Source organism: Monodelphis domestica, chromosome 2, assembly GCF_027887165.1.
Source record: "Monodelphis domestica isolate mMonDom1 chromosome 2, mMonDom1.pri, whole genome shotgun sequence".
In the NCBI taxonomy this organism is placed as follows: domain Eukaryota; kingdom Metazoa; phylum Chordata; class Mammalia; order Didelphimorphia; family Didelphidae; genus Monodelphis; species Monodelphis domestica.
The window spans coordinates 9,486,978-9,489,099 of NC_077228.1; positions in this window are offsets into that span (position 1 = coordinate 9,486,978).

A 2,122-nucleotide genomic window follows, 5' to 3' on the forward strand; every position below is an offset into this window, starting at 1 on the left:
TTTCACTCTGCATCACTTCCTGGAGGTCGTTCCAGTCTCCGTGGAATCCCTCCAGTTCATTATTCCTTTTAGCACAATAGTATTCCATCACCAACATATACCACAATGTGTTCAGCCATTCTCCAATTGATGGGCATCCCCTCATTTTCCAATTTTTGGCCACCACAAAGAGCGCAGCTATGAATATTCTTGTACAAGTCTTTTTCCTTATTATCTCTTTGGGGTACAAACCCAGCAGTGCTATGGCTGGATCAAAGGGTAGACATTCATCACCCTTTGGGCATAGTTCCAAATTGTCCTCCAGAATGGTTGGATCCATTCACAACCCCACCAGCAGTGAATTAGTGTCCCTACTTTGCTGCATCCCCTCCAGCATTCATTACTTTCCATAGCTGTCATGTTAGCCAATCTGCTAGGTGTGAGGTAATACCTCAGAGTTGTTTTGATTTGCATCTCTCTGATTATAAGAGATTTAGAGCACTTTTTCATGTGCTTATTAATAGTTTTGATTTCTTTGGCTGAGAACTGCCTGTTCAGGTCCCTTGCCCATTTATCAATTGGAGAATGGCTCGATTTTTTGTACAATTGATTTAGCTCTTTGTAAATTTGAGTAATTAAACCTTTGTCAGAGGTTTTTATGAAGATTGTTTCCCAATTTGTTGCTTCCCTTCTGATTTTAGTTACATTGGTTTTGTTTGTACAAAAGCTTTTTAATTCAATGTATTCCAGATTATTTTTTTTTTTGCATTTTGTGACTCTTTCTAAGTCTTGCTTGGTTTTAAAGCCTCTCTCTTCCCAAAGGTCTGACATGTATACTATTCTGTGTTCGCCTAATTTCTTATAGTTTCCTTCTTTATATTCAAGTCATTCACCCATTTTGAATTTATCTTGGTGTAGGGACTCTCCTTCATTTTGTTGGTGTGTGTTGTTCCATGATTGTTCAGTCGTGCCCAACTCTCGGTGACCCCATTTGGGGTTTTCTTGGCAAAGATACTGGAATGGTTTTTCATTTCTTTCTCCAGCTCATGTTTTTCATAGATGAGGAGGAGGCCAACAGAGGGAAGTGACTTACTTGCCCAAAGTCATACCATCTGGGCTTCAGTTTCCTCATCTCTGCAATGAAGCAATGGAATTAGATTATGACTCTAGAAGCAGTCCAGAGAGCACTTCAGTGACTTGTTCAGGGTCAGGAGGTCTGTTCTTTATCCTCTTCTGTACCAGGCTCCCTAACCATTGTCCCTGTTCACCTGACCTTCTCCTAGGAAACAGGAAATCACATGGAAATCAAAGAACAGCAAAGAGAGTAGAGATAATGTGACATGTTGGCTGGAGCCCAAAGAGTCCCCAAGAGACCTGAATTCAAATCCCCGCAGCATGTCACTTCAAGGACAAGTCACTCCATCTCTCTTCCCCTCATTTGTAAAATGGGGCTAATTTCTCCATCATCTCCCTTGCCATCTTGGTGTGGTTATCAAGTGAGATAATGTCTATAAGTCATTTTGTAGACCTTCAAGGGTTATGGAATTATCAGACGCTGCTATTTAACCCAGGACTGTGAATTTGTCCAAGTAGGGCACTCTCTCTACCCAGGCAAATCAGCACTTCTCTTACTGGAGGTGCTGGAGCAGGGGCTCTTAAGCTGGGGGCTGTGAACTTGTTTTGATAGCTGCATTTCACCAGAATTGGTTTTCTTTGTAATTCTATTTATTTTTTAATTTTTATGCATTTAATGTGTTTTTAATTTTATTTTTATAAAATATTTTATTATTTTTTAATATTTTTATTTTATGCATTAAAAACAATCTCAAAAAGAGTTGCACAGGAGTTACCAGATTGACCACCTACAGGTCCCAGATGCAAAAAAGGTGAAGAAGATTTTCTTTAGACAGTTCCCTGAGGAAGGCTTTAAGAAGCCCATGTGACTTGCCCAGGGTCACACAGCCTATATCAGAGGAAGCATTTGAACCTAGGTCTTTCTTCCTGATGCCATCTACTATGCCACCTCTTTTTAGGTTTGAAGGAATAAATAGTTAATTCTAGCTATGGTCAAGTCAAGAAACATCTATTGAGCACCTACTATGTGTCAAGTGTTGTACTAAACTCTGGGGTTACAAATGAAGAC